The sequence below is a fragment of the Lathyrus oleraceus genome, chromosome 3, assembly GCF_024323335.1.
Source record: "Lathyrus oleraceus cultivar Zhongwan6 chromosome 3, CAAS_Psat_ZW6_1.0, whole genome shotgun sequence".
Classification (NCBI taxonomy): Eukaryota; Viridiplantae; Streptophyta; class Magnoliopsida; order Fabales; family Fabaceae; genus Lathyrus; species Lathyrus oleraceus.
Window position 1 is genome coordinate 416,683,468 of NC_066581.1, and position 12,898 is coordinate 416,696,365.

Sequence of the window (12,898 nt, forward strand, 5' to 3'; positions counted from 1 at the left end):
ATTCAATCTAATTTCATGGGTTTAACAACAACATTTTCATCATTCACGCAATTCCATCTAATTTCATGGGTTTAGCAACAACATTTTCCTTCACATAATTCTATCTAATTTCATTGGTATAACGACAACATTTTCATCATTCACACAATTCAATCAAATTTCATGGGTTTGAAACAAGATTTACTTCATTCCCATAATTCAATAAATTTCATGGGGTTAACACCAACATTTTTATGATTAACAATATTCAATCAAATTTCATGGGTTTAACAGCAACATTTTCATCATTTCCACAATTTAATCAAATTTCATGGGTTTAACAATAATATTTTAATTATTCACACAATTCAATCAGATTTCATGGGTTTACCAACAACATTCTCATCATTCACACAATTCAGTCAAATTTCACGGGTTTAAAACATGATTTACATCATTCCCACAATTTAATTAAATTTCATGTGTTTAACACCAACTTTTTTATGGTTAACAATATTCAATCAAATTTCATGGGTTTACAACAACATTTTCATCATTTCCACAATTTAATAAAGTTTCATGGGTTTAAGAATAATAATTTAATTATTCACACAATTCAATTAAATTTCATGGGTTTAACACCGGCACTTTTATTATTAAATATATTCAATCAAATTTCATGGTTTAACAACAACATTTTCATCATTTCCATAATTTAATCAAATTTCATGGGTTTAACAATAATATTTTAATTATTCATACAATTTAATCAAATTTCATTGGTTGAAAACAAGATTTACATCATTCCCACAATGCAATTAAATTTCATCGGTTTAACACCAACATTTTTATGATTAACAATACTCAATCAAATTTCATGGTTTTAACAACAACATTTTCTTCATTTCCAAAATTTAATCAAATTTCATGGGTTTAACAATAATATTTTAATTATTCACACAGTTTAATCAAATTTCATGGGTTTAACAACAATATTTTAATCATTCACACAATTGAATCAAATGTCATTGATTTAACAACAACATTTTCATCATTTACACAATTTAATCAAATTTTATGGGTTTAACAACAACATTTTCATCATTCCCACAATTCAATCAATTTCATGGGTTTAACAATAATATTTCATTATTCACACAATTCAATCAAATTTCATGGTTTAAAATAAGATTTACCTCGTTCCCACAATTCAATTAAATTTCATGGGTTTAACACCAACATTTTTATGATTGACTATATTCAATCAAATTTCATGGGTTTAACAACAACATTTTCATCATTTCCCCAATTTAATCAAATTTCATGGGTTTAAGAATAATATTTTAATTATTCACACAATTTTATCAAATTTCATGGGTTTAACAATAATATTGTAATCATTCACACAATTGAATCAAATGTCATGGATTTAACAACAAATTTTCATCATTCACACAATTTAATCAAATTTCATGGGTTTACCAACAAAAGTTACATCATTCCCACAATTCAATCAAATTTCATGGGTTTAACAATAATATTTCAATTATTCACACAATTCAATCTAATTTCATGGGTTTAAAATAAGATTTACCTCGTTCCCACAATTCAATTAAATTTCATGGGTTTAACACCAACATTTTTATGATTGACTATATTCAATGAAATTTCATGGGTTTAACAACAACATTTTCATCATTTCCCCAATTTAATCAAATTTCATGGGTTTAAGAATAATATTTTAATTATTCACACAATTTTATCAAATTTCATGGGTTTAACAATAATAATGTAATCATTCACACAATTGAATCAAATGTCATGGATTTAACAACAACATTTTCATCATTCACACAATTTAATCAAATTTCAAGGGTTTACCAACAAAATTTACATCATTCCCACAATTCAATCAAATTTCATGGGTTTAACAATAATATTTCAATTATTCACACAATACAATCAAATTTCACGGGTTTAAAACATGATTTACATCATTCCCACAATTCAATTAAATTTCATGGGTTTAACACCAACATATTTATGATTAACAATATTCAATCAAATTTCATGGGTTTAACAACAACATTTTCATCATTTCCACAATTTAATCAAATTTCATCTGTTTAACAATAATATTTAATTATTCACACAATTCAATGAGAATTCATGCGTTTACCAATAACATTTTCATCATTCACACAATTCTGTCTAATTTCATGGGTTTAACAACATTATTTTCATCATTCACAGAATTTATTAAATTTAAGGGTTTAAAACAAGATTTACATCATTCCCACAATTCAATTAAATTTCATGTGTTTAACACCAACATTTTTATATTTAACAATATTCAATCAAATTTCATGGGTTTAACAACAACATTTTCATCATTCACACAATTCAATCAAATTTCTTGGGTTTAAAACAAGATTTACATCATTCCCGTAATGCAATTAAATTTCATGGGTTTAACAACAACATTTTTATGATTAACAATATTCAATCAAATTTCTCGGGTTTAACAACAACATTTTGATCATTTCCACAATTTAATCAAATTTCACGGGTTTATGAATAATATTTTAATTATTCACACAATTTAATCAAATTTCATGGGTTTAACAACAACATATTCATCATTCAAACAATTCAATCAAATTTCACGGGTTCAACAACAACATTTTCAACATTCACACAATTCTATCTAATTTCATGGGTTTAACAACAACATTTTCATCATTCACACAAGTCAACCAAATTTCATGGGATTAAAACAAGATTTACATCAGTCCCACAATTCAATTCAATTTCATGGGTTTAACACCAACATTTTTATGATTAACAATATTCAATCAAATTTCTCGGGTTTAACAACAACATTTTCATCATTTCCATAATTTAATCAAATTTCATGTGTTTACCAATAATATTTAATTATTCTTAAAATTTAATCAGATTTTGGGTTTTACAACAATATTTTCATCATTCACACAATTAATCAAATTTCATGGGTTTAACAACAACATTTTCATCATTCACACAATTCAATCAAATTTCATGGGTTTAGCAACAACATTTTCCTTCACATAATTCTATCTAATTTCATTGGTATAACGACAACATTTTCATCATTCACACAATTCAATCAAATTTCATGGGTTTGAAACAAGATTTACTTCATTCCCACAATTCAATAAATTTCATGGGGTTAACACCAATTTTTATGATTAACAATATTCAATCAAATTTCATGGGTTTAACAGCAACATTTTCATCATTTCCACAATTTAATCAAATTTCATGGGTTTAACAATAATATTTTAATTATTCACACAATTCAATCAGATTTCATGGGTTTACCAACAACATTCTCATCATTCACACAATTCAGTCAAATTTCACGGGTTTAAAACATGATTACATCATTCCCACAATTTAATTAAATTTCATGTGTTTAACACCAACATTTTTATGGTTAACAATATTCAATCAAATTTCATGGGTTTACAACAACATTTCATCATTTCCACAATTTAATAAAGTTTCATGGGTTTAAGAATAATAATTTAATTATTCACACAATTCAATTAAATTTCATGGGTTTAACACCGGCATTTTTATTATTAAATATATTCAATCAAATTTCATGGTTTAACAACAACATTTTCATCATTTCCAAAATTTAATCAAATTTCATGGGTTTAACCAATTATATTTTAATTATTCATACAATTTAATCAAATTTCAATGGTTGAAAACAAGATTTACATCATTCCCACAATGCAATTAAATTTCATCGGTTTAACATTAACATTTTTATGATTAACAATACTCAATCAAATTTCATGGTTTTAACAACAACATTTCTTCATTTCCAAAATTTAATCAAATTTCATGGGTTTAACAATAATATTTTAATTATTCACACAGTTTAATCAAATTTCATGGGTTTAACAACAATATTTTAATCATTCACACAATTGAATCAAATGTCATGGATTTAACAACAACATTTTCATCATTTACACAATTTAATCAAATTTTATGGGTTTAACAACAACATTTTCATCATTCCCACAATTCAATCAAATTTCATGGGTTTAACAATAATATTTCAATTATTCACACAATTCAATCAAATTTCATGGGTTTAAAATAAGATTTACCTCGTTCCCACAATTCAATTAAATTTCATGGGTTTAACACCAACATTTTTATGATTGACTATATTCAATCAAATTTCATGGGTTTAACAACAACATTTTCATCATTTCCCAATTTAATCAAATTTCATGGGTTTAAGAATAATATTTAATTATTCACACAATTTTATCAAATTTCATGGGTTTAACAATAATATTGTAATCATTCACACAATTGAATCAAATGTCATGGATTTAACAACAACATTTTCATCATTCACACAATTTAATCAAATTTCATGGGTTTACCAACAAAAGTTACATCATTCCCACAATTCAATCAAATTTCATGGGTTTAACAATAATATTTCAATTATTCACACAATTCAATCTAATTTCATGGGTTTAAAATAAGATTTACCTCGTTTCCACAATTCAATTAAATTTCATGGGTTTAACACCAAGATTTTTATGATTAACAATATTCAATCAAATTTCATGGGTTTAACAACAACATTTTCATCATTTCCCAATTTAATCAAATTTCATGGGTTTAAGAATAATATTTTAATTATTCACACAATTTTATCAAATTTCATGGGTTTAACAATAATATTGTAATCATTCACACAATTGAATCAAATGTCATGGATTTAACAACAACATTTTCATCATTCACACAATTTAATCAAATTTCATGGTTTACCAACAAAATTTACATCATTCCCACAATTCAATCAAATTTCATGGGTTTAAGAATAATATTTCAATTATTCACACAATACAATCAAATTTCACGGGTTTAAAACATGATTTACGTCATTCCCACAATTCAATTAAATTTCATGGGTTTAACACCAACATATTTATGATTAACAATATTCAATCAAATTTCATGGGTTTAACAACAACATTTTCATCATTTCCATAATTTAATCAAATTTCATCGGTTTAACAATAGTATTTTAATTATTCACACAATTCAATGAGATTTCACGCGTTTACCAATAACATTTTCATCATTCACACAATTCTGTCTAATTTCATGGGTTTAACAACAACATTTTCATCATTCACAGAATTCATTTAAATATTAAGGGTTTAAAACAAGATTTACATCATTCACACAATTCAATTAAATTTCATGTGTTTAACACCAACATTTTTATAGTTAACAATATTCAATCAAATTTCATGGGTTTAACAACAACATTTTCATCATTTCCATAATTTAATCAAATTTCTTGGGTTTAAGAATAATATTTAATTATTCACACAATTTTATCTAATTTCATGGGTTTAACAAGAATATTTTAATTATTCACACAATTCAATCAGATTTCATGGGTTTACCAACATCATTTTCATCATTCACACAATTCTATCTAAATTTATGGGTTTAACAATAATATTTTTATTATTCACACAATTTAATCAAATTTCATGGGTTTAAAACAAGATTTACATCATTCCCCCAATACAATTAAATTTCATCGGTTCAACACCAACATTTTTATGATTAACAATATTCAATCAAATTTCATGGGTTTAACAACAACATTTTCATCATTTCCACAATTTAATCAAATTTCATGGGTTTACCAACAACATTTTCATCATTCACACAATTCAATCAAATTTCATGGGTTTAAAACAAGATTTACATCATTCCCACAGTTCAATTAAATTTCATGGGTTTAACAACAACATTTTTATGATTAACAATATTCAATCAAATTTCTCGGGTTTAATAACAACATTTCATCATTCCACAATTTAATCAAATTTCACACGGTTTACCAATAATATTTTAATTATTCACACAATTTAATCAAATTTCATGGGTTTACAAACAACATTTTCATCATTCACACAATTCAACCAAATTTCACGGGTTTAACAACAACATTTTCATCATTCACACAATTCTATCTAATTTCATGGGTTTAACAACAACATTTTCATCATTCACACAAGTCAACCAAATTTCATGGGATTAAAACATGATTTACATCATTCCCACCATTAAATTCAATTTCATGGGTTTAACACCAACATTTTTATGATTAACAATATTCAATCAAATTTCTCGGTTTAACAACAACATTTTCATCATTTCCACAATTTAATCAAATTTCATGTGTTTACCAATAATATTTTAATTATTCTTAAAATTTAATCAGATTTCGTGGGTTTTACAACAATATTTTCATCATTCACACAATTTAATCAAATTTCATGGGTTTAACAACAACATTTTCATCATTCACACAATTCAATCAAATTTCATGGGTTTAACATTAATATTTCCATTATTCACACAATTCAATCAGATTTCATGGGTTTACCACAACATTTTCATCATTCACGCAATTCCATCTAATTTCATGGGATTAGCAACAACATTTTCCTTCACATAATTCTATCTAATTTCATTGGTATAACGACAACATTTTCGTCATTCACACAATTCAATCAAATTTCATGGGTTTGAAACAAGATTTACTTCATTCCCATAATTCAATAAATTTCATGGGGTTAACACCAACATTTTTATGATTAACAATATTTAATCAAATTTCATGGGTTTAACAGCAACATTTTCATCATTTCCACAATTTAATCAAATTTCATGGGTTTAACAATAATATTTTAATTATTCACACAATTCAATCAGATTTCATGGGTTTACCAACAACATTCTCATCATTCACACAATTCAGTCAAATTTCACGGTTTAAAACATGATTTACATCATTCCCACAATTTAATTAAATTTCATGTGTTTAACACCAACATTTTTATGGTTAACAATATTCAATCAAATTTCATGGGTTTACAACAACATTTTCATCATTTCCACAATTTAATAAATTTCATGGGTTTAAGAATAATAATTTAATTATTCACACAATTCAATTAAATTTCATGGGTTTAACACCGGCATTTTTTATTAAATATATTCAATCAAATTTCATGGTTTAACAACAACATTTTCTTCATATCCATAATTTAATCAAATTTCATGGGTTTAACAATAATATTTTAATTATTCATACAATTTAATCAAATTTCATTGGTTGAAAACAAGATTTACATCATTCCCACAATGCAATTAAATTTCATCGGTTTAACACCAACATTTTTATGATTAACAATATTCAATCAAATTTCATGGTTTTAACAACAACATTTTCTTCATTTCCAAATTTAATCAAATTTCATGGGTTTAACAATAATATTTTAATTATTCACACAGTTTAATCAAATTTCATGGGTTTAACAACAATATTTTAATCATTCACACAATTGAATCAAATGTCATGGATTTAACAACAACATTTTCATCATTTACACAATTTAATCAAATTTTATGGGTTTAACAACAACATTTTCATCATTCCCACAATTCAATCAAATTTCATGGGTTTAACAATAATTTTCAATTATTCACACAATTCAATCAAATTTCATGGGTTTAAAATAAGATTTACCTCGTTCCCAGAATTCAATTAATTTCATGGGTTTAACACCAACATTTTTATGATTACAATATTCAATCAAATTTCATGGGTTTAACAACAACATTTTCATCATTTCCCCAATTTAATCGAATTTCATGGGTTTAAGAATAATATTTTAATTATTCACACAATTTTATCAAATTTCATGGGTTTAACAATAATATTGTAATCATTCACACAATTGAATCAAATGTCATGGATTTAAACAACAACATTTTCATCATTCACACAATTTAATCAAATTTCATGGGTTTACCAACAAAATTTACATCATTCCCACAATTCAATCAAATTTCATGGGTTTAACAATAATATTTCAATTATTCACACAATACAATCAAATTTCACGGGTTTAAAACATGATTTACATCATTCCCACAATTCAATTAAATTTCATGGGTTTAACACGAACATATTTATGATTAACAATATTCAATCAAATTTCATGGATTTAACCACAACATTTTCATCATTTCCACAATTTAATCAAATTTCATCGGTTTAACAATAATATTTTAATTATTCACACAATTCAATGAGATTTCATGCGTTTACCAATAACATTTTCATCATTCACAGAATTCAATTAAATATTAATGGTTTAAAACAAGATTTACATCATTCCCACAATTCAATTAAATTTCATGTGTTTAACACCAACATTTTTATAGTTAACAATATTCAATCAAATTTCATGTGTTTAACAACAACATTTTCATCATTTCCATAATTTAATCAAATTTCTTGGGTCAAAGAATAATATTTTAATTATTCACACAATTTTATCTAATTTCATGGGTTTAACAAGAATATTTTAATTATTCACACAATTCAATCAGATTTCATGGGTTTACCAACATCATTTCATCATTCACACAATTCTATCTAAATTTATGGGTTTAACAATAATATTTTAATTATTCACACAATTTAATCAATTTTCATAGGTTTAAAACAAGATTTACATCATTCCCGCAATGCAATTAATTTCATGGGTTAACAACAACATTTTTATGATTAACAATATTCAATCAAATTTCGGGGTTTAACAACAACATTTTCATCATTTCCACAATTTAATCAAATTTCACGGGTTTACCAATAATATTTTAATTATTCACACAATTAATCAAATTTCATGGGTTTACAAACCATTTCATCATTCACACAATTCAACAATTTCATCACGGGTTTAACAACAACATTTTTCATCATTCACACAATTCTATCTAATTTCATGGGTTTAACAACAACATTTTCATTATTCACACAAGTTCAACCAATTTCATGGGTTTAAACAAGATTTACATCATTCCCACAATTCAATTCAATTTCATGGGTTTAACACCAACATTTTATGGTTAACAATATTCAATCAAATTTCTCGGGTTTAACAACAACATTTTCATCATTTCACAATTTATCAAATTTCATGTGGTTTACCAATAATATTTTAATTATTCTTAAAATTTAATCAGATTTCGTGGGTTTTACAACAATATTTTCATCATTCACACAATTTAATCAAATTTCATGGGTTTAACAACAACATTTTCATCATTCACACAATTCAATCAAATTTCATGGGTTTAGCACAACATTTTCTTCACATAATCTCAATTTCATTGGTTAACGACAACAACATTTTCATCATTCACACAATTCAATCAATTTCATGGTTTGAAACAAGATTTACTTCATTCCTATAATTCAATAAATTTCATGGGGTTAACACCAACATTTTTATGATTAACAATATTCAATCAAATTTCATGGGTTTAACAGCAACATTTTCATCATTTCCACAATTTAATCAAATTTCATGGGTTTAACAATAATATTTTAATTATTCACACAATTCAATCAGATTTCATGGGTTTACAACAACATTCTCATCATTCACACAATTCAGTCAAATTTCACGGTTTAAAAACATGATTACATCATTCCCACAATTTTATTAATTTCATGTGTTTAACACCAACTTTTTTATGGTTAACAATATTCAATCAAATTTCATGGGTTTACAACAACATTTTCATCATTTCCACAATTTAATAAAGTTTCATGGGTTTAAGAATAATAATTTAATTATTCACACAATTCAATTAAATTTCATGGGTTTAACACCGGCACTTTTTTATTAAATATATTCAATCAATTTCATGGTTTAACAACAACATTTTCATCATTTCCATAATTTAATCAAATTTCATGGTTTAACAATAATATTTTAATTATTCATACAATTTAATCAAATTTCATTGGTTGAAAACAAGATTTACATCATTCCCACAATGCAATTAAATTTCATCGGTTTAACACCAACATTTTATGATTAACAATACTCAATCAAATTTCATGGTTTTAACAACAACATTTTCTTCATTTCCAAAATTTAATCAAATTTCATGGGTTTAACAATAATATTTTAATTATTCACACAGTTTAATCAAATTTCATGGGTTTAACAACAATATTTTAATCATTCACACAATTGAATCAAATGTCATTGATTTTACAACAACATTTCATCATTTACACAATTTAATCAAATTTATGGGTTTAACAACAACATTTTCATCATTCCCACAATTCAATCAAATTTCATGGGTTTAACAATAATATTTCAATTATTCACACAATTCAATCAAATTTCATGGGTTTAAAATAAGATTTACCTCGTTCCCACAATTCAATTAATTTCATGGGTTTAACACCAACATTTTTATGATTGACTATATTCAATCAAATTTTATGGGTTTAACAACAACATTTCATCATTTCCCAATTTAATCAAATTTCATGGGTTTAAGAATAATATTTTAATTATTCACACAATTTTATCAAATTTCATGGGTTTAACAATAATATTGTAATCATTCACACAATTGAATCAAATGTCATGGATTTAACAACAACATTTTCATCATTCACACCATTTAATCAAATTTCATGGGTTTACCAACAAAGTTACATCATTCCACAATTCAATCAAATTTCATGGGTTTAACATAATATTTCAATTATTCACACAATTCAATCTAATTTCATGGGTTTAAAATAAGATTTACCTCGTTCCCACAATTCAATTAAATTTCATGGGTTAAAACACCAACATTTTTATGATTGACTATATTCAATGAAATTTCATGGGTTTAACACAACATTTTCATCATTTCCCCAATTTAATCAAATTTCATGGGTTTAAGAATAATATTTAATTATTCACACAATTTAATCAAATTTCATGGGTTTAACAATAATAATGTAATCATTCACACAATTGAATCAAATGTCATGGATTTAACAACAACATTTTCATCATTCACACAATTTTATCAAATTTCAAGGGTTTACCAACAAAATTTTACATCATTCCCACAATTCAATCAATTTCATGGGTTTAACAATAATATTTCAATTATTCACACAATACAATCAAATTTCACGGGTTTAAAACATGATTTACATCATTCCCACAATTCAATTAAATTTCATGGGTTTAACACCAACATATTTATGATTAACAATATTCAATCAATTTCATGGGTTTAACAACAACATTTTCATCATTTCCACAATTTAATCAAATTTCATCTGTTTAACAATAATATTTTAATTATTCACACAATTCAATGAGAATTCATGCGTTTACCAATAACATTTTCATCATTCACACAATTCTGTCAATTTCATGGGTTTAACAACAACATTTTCATCATTCACAGAATTTAATAAATTTTAAGGTTTAAAACAAGATTTACATCATTCCACAATTCAATTAAATTTCATGTGTTTAACACCAACATTTTTATTTTAACAATATTCAATCAAATTTCATGGTTTAACAACAACATTTTCATCATTCACACAATTCAATCAAATTTCTTGGGTTTAAACAAGATTTACATCATTCCCGCAATGCAATTAAATTTCATGGTTTAACAACAACATTTTATGATTAACAATATTCAATCAAATTTCTCGGGTTTAACAACAACATTTTGATCATTTCCACAATTTAATCAATTTCACGGTTTACCATAATATTTTAATTATTCACACAATTTAATCAAATTTCATGGGTTTAACAACAACAATTCATCATTCACACAATTCAATCAAATTTCACGGGTTCAACAACAACATTTTCAACATTCACACAATTCTATCTAATTTCATGGGTTTAACAACAACATTTTCATCATTCACACAAGTCACCAAATTTCATGGGATTAAAACAAGATTTACATCAGTCCCACAATTCAATCAATTTCATGGGTTAACACCAACATTTTTATGATTAACAATATTCAATCAAATTTCTCGGGTTTAACAACAACATTTTCATCATTTCCATAATTTAATCAAATTTCATGTGTTTTCCAATAATATTTTAATTATTCTTTAAATTTAATCAGATTTTGTGGGTTTTACAACAATATTTTCATCATTCACACAATTTAATCAAATTTCATGGGTTTAACAACAACATTTTCATCATTCACACAATTCAATCAAATTTCATGGGTTTAGCAACATTTTCCTTCACATAATTCTATCTAATTTCATTGGTATAACGACAACATTTTCATCATTCACACAATTCAATCAAATTTCATGGGTTTGAAACAAGATTTACTTCATTCCCACAATTCAATAAATTTCATGGGTTAACACCAACATTTTTATGATTAACAATATTCAATCAAATTTCATGGGTTTAACAGCAACATTTTCATCATTTCCACAATTTAATCAAATTTCATGGGTTTAACAATAATATTTTAATTATTCACACAATTCAATCAGATTTCATGGGTTTACCAACAACATTCTCATCATTCACACAATTCAGTCAAATTTCACGGGTTTAAAACATGATTTACATCATTCCCACAATTTAATTAAATTTCATGTGTTTAACACCAACATTTTTATGGTTAACAATATTTAATTAAATTTCATGGGTTTACAACAACATTTTCATCATTTCCACAATTTAATAAAGTTTCATGGGTTTAAGAATAATAATTTAATTATTCACACAATTCAATTAAATTTCATGGGTTTAACACCGGCATTTTTATTATTAAATATATTCAATCAAATTTCATGGTTTAACAACAACATTTTCATCATTTCCAAAATTTAATCAAATTTCATGGGTTTAACCAATTATATTTTAATTATTCATACAATTTAATCAAATTTCAATGGTTGAAAACAAGATTTACATCATTCCCA